The sequence below is a fragment of the Panthera leo genome, chromosome B4, assembly GCF_018350215.1.
Source record: "Panthera leo isolate Ple1 chromosome B4, P.leo_Ple1_pat1.1, whole genome shotgun sequence".
Classification (NCBI taxonomy): domain Eukaryota; kingdom Metazoa; phylum Chordata; class Mammalia; order Carnivora; family Felidae; genus Panthera; species Panthera leo.
This window is the reverse complement of record NC_056685.1, coordinates 87,843,076-87,862,135: the sequence shown is the minus strand read 5'-3', so window position 1 is coordinate 87,862,135 and position 19,060 is coordinate 87,843,076. Positions and strand designations below refer to the sequence as shown.

Below are 19,060 nucleotides of genomic sequence, written 5' to 3'. Positions count from 1 at the left end.
TGGGAAGAGACTGGTCATCAGAAAGAAACAGGTTTTATTTTCTGACCCAGCAAGTCAAGCCTCCTTTGTATTTCCTCAAATTTTTGCATGAAAACAGTCATTTGTTCTATGGCACATGATAGTCTGTATTTGCAGACAGACAGCTAAAAGAAACCAGGTGAAACTTTCAACCTCCAGCCTGAAAACTCTTTGGGCCAATCCATCAGTTCGTTAGGCATATCTTCTATTTCTACACTATCACAGGCAACAGTTTTATTAACAATGTCTTTTCCTTCAGATTTAGTAATTTTTCCCTTGTTTTCCTTTAAGTTCTAGTGACAACCTCAAGAGCCATCAACTTCTGCTGCTAATCTCTTCAAGACCCTTCCAACTTATGCCTGCAGCTCAGCTCCAAAGATACTGCCATATGTTTTAGATTGTGTTACAGTAATACTCCATTTCCAGATCCCAAAATCATTTCTAGTTACCCAATGCTATGTAACAAATCACTGCAAAATTCTGGCTTAGAACAACAACACACATTTTATTATCTCTTAGGGTTCTGGGGCTTGACTGAGCTTAGCTAGATGGTTCTTGCTTAGGGTGTCTCATGAGCTTGCAGCCGGATGGTGGCTGGTGCTGGAAACATCTGAAGGTTTGCTCATTCATATGCATGGCACCGGACCTCCAAAGACTTGTATAGCTGGGGGCAGGAACAGTTGGGGGTCCCAGACATCTCTCCCTATCTCCATGTGCTCTCCCATGGTCTCTGCAGCATGGAAGCTTTCAGATAGCTGTTCTTACTTGGCAGCTTATAACTTCAAAATGTATGTATGTGTCATGTGAGAGAGAGAGAGAAAGGAAGGCAGAATTTGTATCATCTTTTATGATTCTATCTCAGAAATCACAAAGTGTCATTTCTGTCACATCCTATTTGTTGAGGCAGCCACAAGAGCCACCTGGGTTCACGGGAATAGGACCCAGACTCTTTTTTTTAACCTAAATGTAGAGTATGGTGGTATACTTATACATTTTTATTTTTTATTTTTTTTTAAATTTTTTTAACGTTTATTTTTGAGACAGAGAGAGACAAAGCATGAACGGGGGAGGGTCAGAGAGAGGGAGACACAGAATCTGAAACAGGCTCCAGGCTCTGAGCTGTCAGCACAGAGCCCGACGCGGGGCTTGAACTCACGGACCGCGAGATCATGACCTGAGCCGAAGTCGGCCGCTTAACTGACTGAGCCACCCAAGTGCCCCTATACTTTTTTATTTTAATTGCAGTATAGTTAACATATAGTGTTATATTAGTTTCAGATGTACAGTATAGTGATTCAACATTTCCGTGCATCACCCTGTGCTCATCAAGATGAGGGCACTCTTAATCCCCATCATCTATTTCACCCATCCCCCTACCCACTTCCCCTCCAGTAACCATCTGTTTGTTCTCTATAGTTGAATATAGACTATTTTTTTTATGACAAGTGTCAAATAGTTTGCAGATATGTTTTTAAACTACCACAGTTGGAAAAGGGAGAGAAAAAAGGACAGAAAAGAAGGCAGGCTTAAGAACTGTTGTTGAAACCATCCTATATTCTATGGTCCCAAATAGTTAGCAGTTACAGTAACAAGTATGAGAGACGATGGTCAAAAACGGGTCAGGGGGCACATACATTCAAATGTATTAAATTAGTCCAACTTCTTATTCTCCAAAAAAGACTTATTTCTTTCTTCACTTACGGGGGGTAGGGGGGGTGGTGGTTGGTGGTGGTGGAGAACAGCAAATGTTCCAAAGCAGGAGTCAGCAAACTATGGCCTGCAGGCATCTGGCCCATGGCCTCTTCTTGCAAGCCCCACAAGCAAAGAATGATTTTACATTTTTAAAGAGCAGAAAAGAGGAGGAGAGGGAGAAGCAGCAGCATAAGCAAATAGACACCATATGTGACCAGCAAAGCCTAAAATATTTACTATCTGGCCTTTTACAGTAACATCTGTTGATCCCTGTTCACTAAAGCACTTTCAAATATGTTTTCAGATGATTTCCACAGGCAGAAGAGCATCTATAGGATACTTTTGATATTATATAGATTTTCCCCACAAAAGAGAGCAGATACTATAACACAGGACCTTATCCTATCAATTATCCCTTTCTAGTGTATGTTCAATCTAGAATCTCCAGATTTTTTTCTAATTTGTCCTCTATCCACCTACCAACATTCTCATCTCTTAATAAACAATCCTTTCACCCCCCCCTCAAGTTTTGTGTGTGCAATTTTTCTTTTCCCCTTGTGTAATTTGCCTCTTCAAGAGCTGTTATGTGTTTCTTATTCCTAATAATAGTCAAAAAGGCAACCTACTGGGTGGGAGAAAATATTTACAAGTCATATATTTGATAGGATATTAATATCCAAAATACATAAAGAATGCATACAACTTAATAGCGAAACAAACAACCAACAACAACAAAAAAAACCGCAGCCAATTAAAAAATGGGCAAAGGAGGGTGCCTGGGTGGCTCAGCTGGTTACGCGTCCAACTTCAGCTCAGTTCATGATCTCACTATTTGTGAATTAAGCTCCGCATCAGGCTCTGTGCTCACAGCTCAGAGCCTGGAGCCTGCTTCAGATTCTATGTCTCCTCCTCTCTCTGCCCCCTCCCCTGCTTGCAGTCTGTGTCTCTGCCTCTCAAAAATAAATAAATATTAAAAAAAAAAAAAAAAAAAAAAAAACTATTAAAAAAAATGGGCAAAGGATCCAGGGCGCCTGGGTGGCTCAGTTGGTTAAGTGTCTGACTATTATTGAGTTCAGCTCAGGTCATGATCTCACAGTTCGTAAGTTCAAGCCCCACGTTGGGCCCCATGCTGACAGCATGGACCCTGCTTGGGATTCTCCCCACCCCCAACTTCTCTCTCTCTCTCTCTCTCTCTCAAAATAATTTAAAAACTTTAAAAAAGAACATTAAAAATAAATAAATAAATAAATAAATAGGCAAAGGATCCAAATAGACAATTTACCAAATAAGACACACAGATGATCAACAGGTACATGAAAAGTTACTCAACATTACAATCATTAGGGGAATGCAAGTCAAAATCACAGTAAGCGATCACCTCACACCTGCCAGAATGGCCAGTATCAAAAAGACAAGAAATAACAAGCGTTGGCAAGAATGTGGAGAAAGGGGAACCGTTGTACACTGTTGGTAAGAATGTAAATTGGTGCAACCAATGTGGCAACAGTATGGAGGTTCCTCAAAAAAATTAAATATGGAAACTACCATATGATCCAGGAATTCCACTTCTGGGTATTTTTTTTTATTTATTTATTTATTATTTTTTTTTTTTTACATTTTATTTTTGAGAAAGAGTGAGACCAAGCGTGAGTGGGGGAGGGGCAGAGAGAGAAGGAGACACAGAATCTGAAGCAGGCTCCAGGCTGAGCAAGCAGTCAGCACAGATCCCGACGCAGGGCTTGAACCCACAAACTGTGAGATCATGACTTGAGCCGAAGCCGGACGCTCAACTGACTGAGCCACCCAGGCGCCCCCCACTTCTGGGTATTTAACTGAAGGAAACAGTAACTTAAAAGGACATATGCACCCCATTTTCACTGTAGCATCACTTACAATAGCCAAGACATGGAAACAATCTAAATATCCATGGATAGGATGAATGGAGAAAGATGTGGGGGGAGGTGTGTGTGAGTGTATACATATTTACAGTGGAATATTATTCAGCCATAAAAAATAATGAAATCTTGCCATTTGTGACAACATGGATAGACCTTGAATGCAATGTAAGTAAAATAAGTGGAAGACAAATACCATATGATCTCATTTCCATGTGGAATCTATAAATTCGTTATTTTGAGATGAACTTACAAAGAACAGATTGGTGGTTGCTAGGGGCAGAGGGTGGTAATGGGTAAAATGGGTGAAGGGAGTCAAAAGGAACAGACTTCCAGTTATAACACAAAAATAAGTCCTGGAAATGTAACGTACAGCATGATGAATATAGTTAATAATGCTGTATTGCATATGTGAAAGTTTGCTAGAGAGTAAATCAGAGAAAAAAATGTAACTATGTAGGGTGACAAATGTTAAGTCTGGCACATTGTGATGATGATTTTGCAATAACAAATATAGATCACTGTGTTACACACTTGACACTAATATAATGTTGTATGTCAGTTATATTTCAAAAGAAAAAAAGAGAGAGAGAATAGCTGAAACTCCTCACTCTTGCAGATCACTCATGTCGGAGCCCATACCATATTCTCAGCCTCTTTGTACCACCGTCCATGTCCCTGGACCCAGATTCCTATGTAACATCTATGTTAGGCTATATGGTCCTTGAAAGTCGATGCCTTTTGTGTAACTTTTCTCATGCTGCTCTTGTATCCAGAAATGCCCATTCCTTCATTCTTACCATATTGAGAACATCCTTATTCTTGTCTCTTGTCTCAATATCTTCAGATATTGACCCCTGGTCATGATCCTGATCGGAACTGCTCGGTATTCTGCATCTCCGTGGCATGTTGCTGTATGGAGATCTGTATCACTTGGTTTATTCTGCTCTCAGTTATTTACACCCATGTCTATTTCCTCAAATAGAAAGGTTCCTTGAGGCCAGGGGGTATTTCTTACTCATCTTCATATGTAATAAATATACAAATAAACAATTATTTTAAAAAATAAGTGAAGGATCCCAGATCCTTTTGCATTTTTCCTGAAAACCCACCCTTTTCCCAAAGTTCATCTAGGGGTACAGATCTGGTGCTTAATTGACCTTTTCCTGTTCTTGCTCTTATGGCTTTTCTATTTCCAGAGCTCCTAAATTCTGGAAGAAATCAGCTGACATTCTTTTTAGCAATTTTATGGTCCCAGTTTCATTAAATCATTTTCTTAGCACTTCAAAACTCCATCTGTCCCGCAACATGACTTTCCACTTAGCCCAGCTCAAATGCATGCATTTCATCATAACTGCTCCCAGTGGTTTCACGGTGCACAAACCACATATCTACCTGTAAGACCACCACCTTAGTTTTCTTGCTTACCTTTTCTTACATTAGAAATGTACATAAGACCTGACATCACAACCACCTTTACACCTCCAACTGATCATGGCTTTTATTTTGGGGAAGGGGAATATTATTTTTGCCACAATCACACAGACATTAGAAAAAATGTGGGGGAAGGGGCACGATAAAAACGATGAACATTGGACCAAAATGCCCAGAGGTCATTCTGAAACTTGCACACTAACTTTTGGGATAATGTGTGTAATTTCCTGGGAGTGGTGGACCTTTCGGCTTCTTGAATCTCTGTTTATGGTATGACTTGACTATTAGAGAATGCCTAACTGTGGAAATGGTGACTTTAATTCCCCAAAATAAAATGGTAACAAGAAGGGGTCATAACGCAGAGTCAGGCAGAGTGTAAGGAATAGTCATTTCAAGCATAATGAACCACGGAGGACTTAACAGAGAGTCATCAACAGATACTAAAGGTGTTAGTAGTTGCAACATCCGTACAAATAATAATTATTAATATTACTGTAAGACAACTGAAGTCCCAGTGTTAAAATAGAAAATGCCCATGTATGTAGTAGATAAGGTCATGGCTTATTTCAAAATCTAAAACCAATGAGTCCAGATAGTGGTTTACTAAGTATACACAGAGAGAGAGGTACTAAGTTAACAAGTCATTAGAATGCATACTTGGACATAAAAACTATTTAATATCGACAGTATTTATAAATCTAAGGAATTTTCTTATATCTGTAATTAATGCTTTAATATTAGAATTCTTTTCCTTCAATTTTATTATACTGTTTATATATGTTTATCTCTGGCACATGGTCGGTGTTAAGTAACAGGATGATTTCTGTGGTAGTAAAACAGATTGTTTCTTTTCGACCTAAAGTAAAATTGTCAGTCGTACTTTTTAATCTCTACAGTGTACTAATATATGCAAAGAACAGCACTCAATTAATATTCAGAGTATTAGCTTAATAATACTGGTATAGGGAGAAGCGCAATGAACTACAGTTGACCCCTGAACACAGGTGTGAACTTCAGGGGTCCACGAATACATGGATTTTTCTTTATATAAATACAGTATAATACTGTAAATACATTTTCTCTTTACGATTTTCTTAACATTTTCTTATCCCTAACTTACTTTATCGTACAAATGCAATATATACTACACATAACATACAAATAGGCGTTAACTGACAGTCTATGTTGCCAGCTTCCATGCATGCTCTTCCATGTAGGCTATTAGTAGTTCAGTTTTGGCAAGTCAAAAGTTATACAAGGATTTCAACTGCATGGGGGGGTCGGCACCCCTAACACCTGTGGTGTTCAAAGGTCAACTATAATTACTAAGAGTTAACATGTATTAGTGGGAATGCTGTATACTATATATTGATAAAACATACAGATAGTAAAAACTAAGAAAAAAATTAAGGAATTTTTAAAGTAGAAACACAAAAATCTAATAAATTGCTAAAACAATTATGACAGCTGATCATTTAAGATGAAAAAACTAACCTTCACGAAAATAGTTCAAGCCAAAAAATAAATATTTTCAGTAAATTGTTTTAGCTTAGAATACCTGTTTTAGATTAAAAAAAAAAAAGGATCCTAAAAACAAAGCATACTTCTACAAAAAGACTATGGAACCAGCAAAATACCAATATTTAAAATGGAAAGTTTTTAAGATTAATAGGGTAACATTAGAGCAACTATTTTGCACATACAAAATACTTAATATTGCAGGTTTTAAACACATCCCTTATTAATTCTATTCTTAAATAGTTTTAATTATAATAGATAAACAATAGTATTCTTGTTGTAGACATGTGTGAACTTCCATTGTACAAGTCAACAATTTTAATCTGCATTATAAGGAGAATGGACTCATCCTGTGATAGTGTTCAAGGTGATATTTCAAAGTAGTCGGGGAGGACACCCTCAGCACACTTAATTCAATCCTATTAATCTTTGTGTGGTTTGGTAGGGTTCTTTTCTTCCCTTTGGTGCTCTCTCAGCTACAGAATTCTTTCTTTCCCTTGTTTTATTTTCTTGTTGTTTTTAGTTTTTAGTATGGAACATTCCAAACACACAGAAAACTGAATGGCATAAAGAACTTCCATGCTGCGGTAAGCTTTTGGACATCAGCCTTAGCAGTATTTTTATGGATCTGTCTTCTCAGGCAAGGGAAACCAGAGCAAAAATAAACTCTTGGGACTACATCAAACTAAAAAGCTTTTGCACAGTAAAGGAAACCATTAACAAAAACAAACAAACAAACAAACAAAAAAGGCAAACTACTAAATGGGAGAAGATATTTGCAAATGATATATCTGATAAGGGGTGAATATCCAAAATATATAAAGAAATCATACAACTCAACACACAAAAAAACCCAAAAAATCCAATTAAAAATAGGCAGAGGATCTGAAGAGACATTTTTCGAAAGATGACATAAAGATTGCAAACAGACACATGAAAAGATGCTCCACATCAGTAATCATCACGGAAATGCAAATCAAAACCACAATGAGGTAACAGCTCAAACCTGTTAGAAGAGCTAGTATCAAACAGGCAAGAAGTGTTGGTGAGGATGTAGAGAAAAAGGAGCCTTCAAGCATTGTTGGTTGGAATACAAACTGGTATAGCCACCATGGAAGGGTATGGAGGCTCCTCAAAAAATTAAAAACAGAAACACCAAATGATCACTAGTTCCATTTATGGTATTTACCCAAGGAAAATAAAAATACTGATTCAAAAGATATATGCACCATTATGTCCACTGGAGCATTATTCACAATAACCAAGATACGGAAGCAGCATAACTGTCCATCAATAGGTGAATGGAGAACAAAGATATGGTGTATATAGACACAATGGAGTACTCTCAGCCATAAATCTTGCCATTCATGACAACATGGATGGACCCAGAGGGCATAATGCTACGAGAAATAAATTACACAAAGACAAATATATGGTTTCACTTATATGTGGGATCTAGACAACTGAACAAACAAAAAGAAACAGACTCATAAATACTGGGAACAAGTGATTACAAGAGGGGAGGGGACTCAGGAAAAGGGTGAAATAGGTGAAGGGGGTTAGGAAATACAAACTTCCAGTTGTAAAATAAATAAATCACAGGGATGAAAAGTACAGCATGGGGAATATAGTCAATAATACCATAATAACTTTGTGTGGTGACAGACGGTGACTACACTTACTATGGTATTTCATAATGTATACAACTGCCAAATCATTATGTTGTACACCTGAAACTAATGTCAACTACACTTCAGTTTAAAATTAAGTAAGTAAATAAACCTCCATGTCACCCAGACTCAACAAATGCCAACACAAGGGCAATCTTTCACGTATCCTCCCATCCATGTCCATGCCCCCTGCTCCCATCCAAGACCATGGGTTACTCTCAAGTATAAAGCAAATTCTGTACATCATACCCTTTTACTGGTAAATTCTTCATATGCATATCCTAAAAGAGAAGTATTTTTCAAAAACAGAACTGGAATAATGTCATCAAACATTAACAATTCTTTAACGCCAGATATTCGGTCAGTATTTTAATTACTGTACTAGTCTTATATTTTTTATAGTTGGCTTTGATCAAATTAGAATCCAAATGAGTTCTGCACATTGCAAATGACTCCTAAATCTCGTTAAGTCCATTTTAACAAAAATGGAAACATGAGCTCAAGAAATATCTCTGCACCCCCACGTTCACTGCAGCATTACTTACAATAGCCAAGATATGGAATAATCTAAGTGTTGGATGCTGCATGAACAGTTAAAGAAACCATGGTGTGTGTGTGTGTGTGTGTGTGTGTGTGTGTGATAGACTGTTATTCTATCATAAAAAGGAAGGAAATCTTGCCATTTGCAACAAGATCAACCTTAAAGGCATTATACGGAGTGAAATAAGTCAGAGAAAGACCTATACAGTATGATCTCACTTATATATGGAATCTTAAAATACACACGCACAAACACACAAAACAGCTCATAGATCCAGAGAACAGATTAGTGGGTGACAGAAGCAGGGCATGGACAAAAATAGGTGAAGGGGACAAACTGTACAAACACCCAGTTATAAAATAAATAAGTCCTGGGAATCTAATGTACAGCATAGTGACTACAGTTAATTATACTGTACTGTATTCTTGAAGTTGCTGAAAGAGAAATCTTAAAAGTTCTTGTCAGAGCACCTACGTGGCTCAGTTGGTTAAGTCTGAAAAAAAATTTTGTATGTAACTATGTATGGTGAGGGATGTTAACTAGGCTTACCCTGGTGTTCGTCATATATAGACATGGAATTGTAATGCTATACAACTGAAGCTAATGTCATATGTCAATCATACCTCAATTTTTTAAAACACACAAACTGCACTGAATGCCTAAGGTAATACATGAGCTAGTAAAATGAAGGACAGAGAAAAATGAAAGTCCTATTACATGAGAAAAATGGAGTCATAATTAAAAAAAATTATATAGGAGTGAGGCTGGACGTCTCTGGTCGGTCCACCAGATGATGACTTCAGCCCAGAACATCTTATGTGCTCTCCAAGGAGATGTCAGTTATGGGTATGAAGGAATCAGATGTTGACACCAGTCATCTTTTTACATGGAATGTTTGAAGATATGCCCCTTAATTCACAAAGATTTTTTTTTAAGTTTATTTATTTTGAGAGAGAGAGAGAGGGAGCATATCTGGAGACGGGCAGAGAAAGGGAGAGACAGAAATCCAAGCAGGCTCTGTGCTCTAACTCACAAATGTGAGATCATGACCTGAACGGAGATAAAGAGTCAGCAGCTTAACTGACTGAGCCACCCAGGTGCCCCAAATTCAAAAAGGTTTTTAAAACTAAAAAGAAAAACGTCTGTGTGGATACAGAGGGGCCAGAAGAGATGCACCAGAGAAAAACAAAAAGTACACAGAAGCTTGTTTATCCTCCACATCTTGACTGTTTAAGCTCTTCTTGGTTTTGATGTGACATGATATTAATAATCATGTTATTTCCTACGTTGTATGTATATTAGCCATAGTGAGTTGCTACAAAAGTTGTAATTTCAACAACAAAAAAGTCATATTTAACCTATAGGTTTCTTCTCCCTTTTTTCTTGCAATTTTTTTCCTCAAAGATCAGGTCATTTGTCATGTAGAATTTACCAGTGTGTGTTTTGCTAATTGCACCCTGTGGTGATTTAACATGTTCGTCTATCTTAAATTTCCAGTAAACCGGTAGTCAGGTCTACCAGCCTGAGCAGAGTCAAGTTCAATTACCTGAATTTCACGGATGTGGTTCTGTACCTCTACTGCAACACTTCCGGGGACACAGAATGTCTAGATGTCTGTTTTTGCAATGTTAAGACTGGTCAGCAGGTTCAGGCGCTGTCAGCCTGATCCATGCACTAAATAGCTCCCCATCAGCATCTCACTTAATAGTTTTAACAGCCATTGAAGAATCCTAGCTGGGTTCATTAGCTCTTGTAAATGTTAACGTCCTACTACTATCATACCATCTTTATCTTTAAGCTGGAATTACGCTATAATGAGAAGATGTCCCTCACAACTATTTAGTTACCCTGCGGTGTAGTTTGTTTAAGGCAGAATAAATACTCGATCCTTTCTCTCCTGTACTCAGTCCCTGGAAGGCTCGTAATCCACTGTCCATTACTTGTACGGTCACAACGCATCTATTCCAGAGATGTGCATTCTCTGAGGCCAGACCCACATCCTACTCTCAGTGCATTCCTGCTTCTTTACAACATTTAGAATGTCCACCCTAATATGTGATACCTGACTGTCTTGTGGAGACATATTAAAAAAAAGATGGCAAAGCCAGATATCACAGTCTGCATTCCTCTGGTGGGACTGAACTTTTTTTGTTTTGAGAGACAGAGAGAGAAAGAGAAAGAGGGAGAGCGCTCATGAGTAGGGGAGAGACAGAGGGAATCTCAAGCAAGCTCTCAGCAGTGAAGCCTGATGCGGAGCTCAACGCTGGAACTCAATCCCAGGAAACTGTGAGATCATGACCCGAGCTGATATCAAGAGTCAAATGCTTAACCAACTGAGCCACCCAGGCACCCCGGGAATTTTTTTTTTTTAAACACAACCACAATATCACTAGTGTTTCTGGAGCAAGGGCTCTAGAGTAGGTACCTGAGAGGGACTCAAGTTTGCAAACAACCCAAGTGGCCCATAGATAGGGTTCCCTATGTGTTTGTTATTATTATTCAGATCTATTCCTATTAGAATACACATCCCGTTAAAGGCAAAGATTTGTTCATTTTAGTCTTCTGTGCAGCCCTAGTGCCTGCTACATAGTAAGCACTCAACATACTTGTTAAATAAAATGAATGAATGGATTTACCTAGAATAGTTATTTTGTATGAGTTGCATTCACTAAAGAACTAAAAGGGAGATAGGATTCGTATTCTCACAATTCACCTAAAGTCTTATTAAATAGTATATAAACATTTTTTAAGTGGGAAAATATATTTCTATTAGCTTACTTCTTTTTCAGATTTTTTTGTGGGGGGGGGTAATTATTTTTTAATTAATTTGAGAGAGAACATTTGCCAGTGGGGTCTGAGAGCAGCAGACATAGAGAGTCTTAAGCAGGCTTCATGCTCAGCACAGAGCCCAACTTGGGGCTCCATCCCACAACCCTGGGATTATGACCTGGGCCAAAGTCAAGAGTCAGATAGATGCTCAACCCACTGAACCACCCAGATGCCCCTGTTTTTTAGAGTTTAGTCAGCTCTTTCTGCCATCTATTCGGGTAACATTAAGTCAGTGTTACCATTACTACAGTTAGCCCATTGCTTGTATCTATATAATGCTTTTTGGTTAAAAAGTGCTTTTAGGGGCACCTGGGTGGCTCAGTCGGTTAAGTGGCTGACTTCAGCTCAGGTCATGATCTCGCAGTCCGTGAGTTCGAGCCCCACATCGGGCTCTGGGCTGACAGCTCAGAGCCTAGAGCCTGCTTTGGATTCTGTGTCTCCCTCTCTCTCTCCCGCTCCCCCATTCATGCTCTGCCTTTCAAAAATGAATACTTGTTAAAAAAAATTTTTTTTAAGTGCTTTTGAATATATCATGTGCAGAATATGTTTAAGAAACATTTTTAAATTTATTTTTAAATGTTTATTTTTGAGAGAGAGAGAGACACAGTGCAAGCAGGGGAGGGGCAGAGAGAGAGGGAGACACTGAATCCGAAGCCAGCTCCAGGCTCTGACAGCACAGAGTCTGACGCAGGGCTCAAACTCATGAGCTGTGAGATGATGACCTGAGCTGAAGTGGGACACTTAACCAACTGAGCCCAGGTGCTCCTAATGTTTATTTTTGAGAGAGAGTCAGAGCACCAGTGGGGGAGGGCAGAGAGAGAGAGGGAGGGAGACACAGAATCTGAAGTAGGCTCCAGGCTCTGGGCTGTCCGCACAGAGCCCGATGTGGGGCTCAAGCCCACAAACCATGAGATCGTGACCTGAGCCGAAGTCAGACGCCTAACCGATTAAGCCATCCAGGCACGCCCATGTGCAGAATATTGAAACAGCAACCTCCGAATCAATACTTTTCTGTTATGTTCAAAGGGTATGAAACACATATTAATTGTAGCTTGTTATTCAACCAGAGAGCAGTTAGGGATCGCTCACTTATAAAACAGAGCATTACAACTACATCAATGATCTAAATTGCCAATGTCTATGGACACTTTTTAGTCTCTAATTTACTTGACTATTCTGACATTTGACACCATTTGGCCTTCTGACAAACCTGGATCTTTGTGATAAAACACTCAATTATGACAGAAGCAAAAGAATTTGAAACCAACTGGAGGCAAATGGTGTGTTTTCTGAAAGTGATGTCTGAAGTTGATTAAGAAGAAAGAACTAAGATTTTATCCTTTAAAACTAACACAAAACTTCTTAGGTTTGTTCATATCTGATATAATTAAAAGGGCAACTTCGTACTGCTGGGTGTCAACACCGCAGCTTAAAAGGATCCTATTCAAATTTAGTAGCCAGAAGTCTGGGAGGCACAATTCCATGACATCCCAACCAAACAGCGCTTTTTAAAAAAGGTAACTGTAAAATGAAAACTTAAACAAAAATACAGAACTCTCAACTTGACATGAGAAAGCACACTGTTATTCACTGTCAAACTAGTATTTCTCTTGGACTAATTCAACTAACAGCCCCAGCATATTAGCAGACAACTCAAGGGTCAGCCACCTAGACTACCACTCAATACCAACTACAACTCTATCACTCACCTCCAACATCCCAATTCCACCCATCTACTGATGGCAATACACTTAATCAAGAGACCTAAGTGACAACATCTATTTATTCTAAGTGCTTGACAGGTCTCTCCCCTCAGCTTTCACCCACTTTTCCACAGGTCTCAAAAGTGAACTAGGTCACGAATGTTTTTCCCACCTGCCCACATTTTGATTAAGCACTTCATGGTCTATCTTTTCTAACTGCATGATCCTTTGGGGCAGTGACCTAGCCATATGATTTTTCTGCTTTCCCCATGGTGCCCAACCATAATGATCTAACAAAAACACTTAATGAATTGCATTAGACAACCATTCAGGTGATTTTAATATTTTTGCCTTGATTATCTGGGTCTTAATGATTCCAATGGCTTTTTAGATTTTACAAAAATAGTCATAATTCTCCTCTTGGATGTAACTAATCTGGCCTAACTTTTGACGATGATTTTGCTTTTGTTGCAGAAATTACAGAGGAGTATTCAGTGAGGTAAGTAAAGCAACTCTCTGGTCAGGTTTCTTTACCACTAAGACAGTGGAGTGTAACAGACAATATGGAGAGAGAATGTGTAGTTACAATGAAATCTCACCGCTTTCTTGGCACCTTGTTCCCATACAGTGAAGAGCTAATCTCTGCTGTCAGGTTCCTTTGCCAACAATTCTTTTGGGGTTACTGCACAAGACACACTATATCTTGAGCGCACCCATGCTGAGCAGTCTTGCCTACCTGACAGAAGGCAATTATATTTTTAAAATTTTTTTTAAGTTTATTTATTTTGAGAGAGACTGTGCAACCGGAGGATGGGCACAAAGAGAGGAAGAGTACCAAGCAGGCTTTGTGCTGTCAGTGCAGAGCCCCACGAGGGACTCAAATTCATGAAACTGCGAGATCATGACCTGAGCCAAAATCAAGTCTGACACCTAACCAACTGAGCCCCAAGGCAATTATATATTTAAACAGCTTATTAACACAGTTTTTATATATAAGACTAAATCAGAAACTTTTAACGTTGGGGCATTTAAAGCAAAACTGTTTCCAAAGAATCTTCCCCAGATGTCCCATATACAGTAACATCTATGTTTCCAGTAATTGAGGATGACATTAAAATGGCATTACCATAACCCAGCTTTCCTTTGCTAGAAAACTTGAGAAAGGCACCCAAAATACTGCCTTATTCTTTCCCATCAGTGGTTTTTGCTAATGCAAATTACTTAAATGCTTGAAAACAGGTCTTTAACGAAAAAGTTAATTGTGCCAAGTAAATGTCAAAAATACCAAATTTGGGGGCGCCTGGACAGCTCCCTCGGTTAAGTGCCCGACTTCGGCTCAGGTCATGATCTCACGGTTTGTGAGTTCAAGCCCCGCGTCGGGCTCTGTGCTGACAGATAGGAGCCTGGAGCCTGCTTTGGATTCTGTGTCTCCCTCTGTCTCTTAAAAATAAGTAAACATTAAAAAAAAAAAACAAAAAAAAAAAACAAAAAAAATTGTTAAGTTGTACTTTTGATAAGGCAAATTCATCTTGTAGGACACTGTCAACGGTCAAAAAATGTTCAATAGGTAATTTTCTCTGGTGTACAGAGGAATATGCAAGTGAAAGGCTGATATTGCTTTTTCAATTGGAGATTATAGCATAAATAGAACCATGGTACCAAAAGTAAGTCAGCTGGGAGAAGTATATTCTCTTATAATTTAGCAAACAAGAATAACATGGCAGGAAGTACCTCAAAAATGTTCCTATTATTGGGCAATACATAGTTTTGGATGAATTTACTTTTAAAGCAGAGGATAGGGGCGCCTGGGTGGCTCAGTCGGTTAAGCATCCGACTTGGGCTCAGGTCATGATCTCACGGTCCGTGAGTTCAAGCCCCGCGTTGGGCTCTGTGCTGACAGCTCAGAGCCTGGAGCCTGCTTCAGATTCTGTGTCTCCCTCTCTTTAACCGTCCCCTGTTCATGCTCTGTCTCTGTCTCAAAAATAAATAAACGTTAAAAAAATTTTTTTTCTTTAAAAACGCAGAGGATAAACTATGAACATTGTATCTGTATGGTAGTTTCCTATCTGCTGACCCACTTTAAAGTTCAACAAATTGCCAGCAGAATCTGTAATACTTTGGTGTACAGATTAACAACTGTTGGTCCTCTGTAAAAGGTTACCCGGTGTAGTGGGCAAGAGGATGACCACTGCTGGATGAGGATGAGCTTGGCTGGCTGAATGAAGGGTCTTGGAAAATGAAAAGTATCACAGTGAAATTAGAATTTTATTATTAGTTTCTCCATAAATCAAGATTTGAACTACCACCCTGGCACTTAATAAAGTCCTGAATTTAAACTGGTCTTTCATATCAAGAAAAACAAGCTCAAAGAACCAACATTCAAGTATTTTCTGCATGTTAAGATTCAACATAAGGTTCTTTACTGTCCTTCCCACAATGAGGCAGCTCCATCCAGATGAGATCAGATTAAGGTTATCTCTCAAAACTAAACCAAACCAAATCAAGGCACACTTATTAGATCACTTTTGAATTACAAAAGCATCACATTCCTATTGAAGTGAACAAGAAGAATTTAGTTGGTTTAGATTTTTTTCTCCATATGTAACCTTTTTTTCTTGTGAAGAACTGCCTTTTTTCCCCGAATGAAGCATCAAATATTAAACCAGAGAACACTGCATTTTGTGATTACGTTATATTCAAAGCTGATTCTGTAAAGTCAAAACCAGTATTAAGTGCTAAAATTTACCACTGATTTATCTCAGTAAATTAAAAAACTTTAAATACAATTATCTAACTTCAGGGCATTTAAAATATCAAGGAATTTCCCTAGTTATCCGAACTACATTTTCTTTCTACATATCCTGTGCTTCCTATTTGAAGTAGTTGTACTTCACAAGAAATGGGCATTATTAAATTTTAAGCCCAAGGTATCCAGAAACCATCCTTTTAATTCCTACCGAGATCCTTTCCTCCCATAGTAAAAATGCAACGACATAAACTAAAAAGTATGAGGATCAAAAAACCAAAAAGAAAAAAACCACTCACTAAAAACTTACCCAAGAAACCACACAAAACACCAGCAGAATTGTAGCCCCCCCCCCCCGCAGTTAAACTAAAAAGAAAATGGGGGGGAAAAAAAGCCACAGCACACTGTAGAAAAAATTTATTTGTCTCACACATTTAAAAAAAATCTCCATAGTACACTGAACTATAAATTCAATCTTCTCATTCAAAGAGTTGCAAACAAAGTTTAAAGGGAAACTTTTAATAGCTTTAGGTTTACATTTTAAACACTCTTAAATTTACTGAGGGAATATATCAAAAAACCACATTCTAAAGGTTAAGACATAAACTTTATGATTAACGGGTCTACTATTCTGCCCCCAATACCACTTCTGCCCGACAGGGCAGCCCACTCCACTCCCACCTACAGAATGAAGTCAAATAGGTAAACACTCCTGCACCGACTGCTAAAAGAAGCATTAAAGAGATTTAGGGTGGAAAAGTTATCTGTTAACGTCTTGCACGATTTCCTTCCTTCCTTCCTTCTGGAGTAAAGAACGAGTCCAAGGCAGAGCTCTTTCCCACCTCTACAAAAACGCGCCCGCACGCCCGCCCCTCTCCCCGCAATTCCTTCCTCCCTCGGGGAACACGCAGAACTAACGGTTTCCGCGCCGGGGCTCCGCGGGCCATCCCCGCGCCCCGGAAAACAAAGGGGATTCCCAGCCATTGTCCTCCGCGGCGCTGAGCATCACCAGCACTAGCAAGGCAGTAGCTTGCGCAGTTATCTCCACAGCGGGCAATGTCACAACCCGACCAACAGCACAAACTACTACCTCAGCCAGGGCCATGGTGTCGGGGACGCAGCGGACCACGCCGAGGGCGAGCGAAGCGGCCGCGGCGCTCCTCAGTCTTTCGCCGCGACGTCGGGCCGGCGCCCCGGCCCTTCCCCGCCGCGCCCGGAGACCCCGCCCAGCGCCGCGCCGCTCGGCCGCCGCGGGCGCGCCCCGAGAGCGCCGGCGACCAGAAGCAGAGGTGGCGCCGGGGCGGCGCGTCCTCTGCGTGGCCGACCGTTCTGCTAAGAGAAAAGGTGCGGAGGGGTCCTGACGGAGGCAGCCGCTTCCTCCGCCGCCCGAGGAGAGCGCGTCCCCTGGGCCGCTCGAAAGCAGGAAATGGGCGGCAAAAGAGCAGCCAGAGGCCAGCGCGATCCGGACGGTCCCTGGGGCAGCAAGCCGCGCTCCCGCTTTCTGCCCGACGCCCGCCAGGAGCTCCGGACAGTCCCCGCCAAGCTCCCGCCACGTCTCCGCTGCACCGCCCGCGGCCCTCCCCGCTCCGAGCCCGCGGTGGGGGCTGGGCGGAGGCCGGAACAAGCGCCTGGGCCCCCTGCCGCCGCCACGCTCCCCACACTCGGCGCCCAGCCGGCTCTCCGCTCGGGCGAGCGCCCGGGGCGCTTCCCGCGGAGGACGCCGGCTCCGGCGCCGCGACAGCAACCAAGTCATAGCCCGGAAGTCCCGAGGCCACCCGTTCCCCGGCACCCTTCGGGGATATCCCGTACACCTCTGCAGAGGCGAAAATAAAACAAAAGCCCCGTAAAACTGAAACCGAGCCGGGCGACGTGTTGGGTGGCAGCGGCGGTGGCTCTGCGCGCGCGGACACACGGCCCGTCTCGCGCTCCGCTGCTCCTGTGCGTCCGGACGAACCATAGAGATCACTTAAGGAGGCTCGCGCGCTACTCCCCACCACGTGACTGCCCCGCCAGGCCGACCCCCGCGCCGCCATCTTACATCCGGGACAGAGGCGGCGTCCCCTTTCCCCGCCTTGGCAAGTTTCGACGTGTCACTAGAAATCAGCCCCAAAAGGGGGGACCCGAATCCCACGTCACCATAGTGCTGAGGCCGCGAGCCTTGCCCCCTCCTCCCGCCCCAATCCGCTTAACGGGGCAAGGTGGCGCCCGAAACTTCTCCCGATCTTTGCCCGCAAAGAAAATGGCGGCACTTACCGCCGTCTAAGTGGACACGTTGTACTCTGGCCGGGGTTCAAAGTTTCCGGCACCTCCTTTCCTATCCCGCAAGGACACGGCCATTTGCGCTCCACCCCGCGGGTGGCCACTGTGCTGCATTTCGCAGAAAACCGGCGGGAAAGCTGCTCACGGCTCGCTTTAATGCGCACGCTCCTGGGACTTCTGGGTGGTTTTTTTTGTTGTTTTTTTAAAGGCCAAGTTTGGGAGAAGGCCGCCTGCCGTGAGCCTCATGTGCTGTTGGCCCAGGCAAGTTACTTTTTGTCTCACATACAGAGATTTTTGTAGGAAGTTAAATCATTTGAAAGAACAATGGAGCAGAATTTGTCCAATGCAATGCAGAACGTCCAATTAAATTCGAATTTCGGGTAAACGAATAGTTTTTTAATGTTTGTACTTAAAAACAATTGTTTGAAATTCAGATTAATTGGGCATCCTATATTTTTATCTGTTAAATCTGGGTACCCTGTTAATAATCACGCTTCTGCAAATACTGACTACACATAACAAAAGTAAGGAATGGAGGAATTAAACTGTTCAAACTTGGGACTGCGGCACAAACTAAAATATGGTAACAATGCGCAAGGGACATTCATGTATAATTCCTTTTTGAAAGAGTAAGCTCCCCCCGCTCCCCCCCCCCCCCCCGCCTTAAAACTACATTATTATTTTGAATAAAAGATCCTCTCGGTCAAGAGGCTCATTGCAAAGTAAAGATTACATAGCATGGCCTTTTCGTTTCT

The 19,060-nt window shown here is 41.1% G+C and overlaps 1 long non-coding RNA gene across 1 annotated transcript in view; it reads right to left on the bottom strand.

The window, feature by feature from the left end:
* Positions 1 to 18,427, bottom strand: part of LOC122224768 — an 86,211-nt gene extending 67,784 nt beyond the window's left edge. Inside the window, exon 1 of the long non-coding RNA XR_006204926.1 lies at positions 18,300 to 18,427. This is a non-coding gene — a long non-coding RNA (uncharacterized LOC122224768). The remainder of the gene's footprint in view (positions 1 to 18,299) is intronic.
* Between the last annotated feature and the right edge of the window lie 633 nt (positions 18,428 to 19,060).